This window comes from Apaloderma vittatum, unplaced genomic scaffold (genome assembly GCF_000703405.1).
Source record: "Apaloderma vittatum isolate BGI_N311 unplaced genomic scaffold, ASM70340v1 scaffold19310, whole genome shotgun sequence".
Lineage (NCBI taxonomy): Eukaryota > Metazoa > Chordata > Aves > Trogoniformes > Trogonidae > Apaloderma > Apaloderma vittatum.
In genome coordinates this window covers 1-320 of record NW_009696451.1, presented here as the reverse complement: position 1 = coordinate 320, position 320 = coordinate 1, and positions in this window count along the sequence as shown.

The window sequence follows — 320 nt, the reverse complement described above, 5'->3', positions numbered from 1 at the left end:
TGTCAGGCAACTCTTTGGAGCAAAAAAAGCCACTATTAAAAAGCGAAGGGAAGCTACGGTTCGATCTGTGCGCTTTTTTTTCCTTATACGTGGATTCTACAAATCGTTCTTTTTAAAACAAAGGTTGGCGTAATTGCGTTGTTTTAAATAGCCCGCCCGGGGAAGCTGCTTGCCTCTCGCTGCCGGGCCCTGCCATGGCCCCGTGACGGCTGGCGGAGCTAATTGGAAAAATGAAGAGAAAACTTACCCGCGGCCTTCGACGGCTTCTCAAAGCGTTTTACACAAAACCCAGAGGGAAACCCTCCCCGGCGACCGGGCCA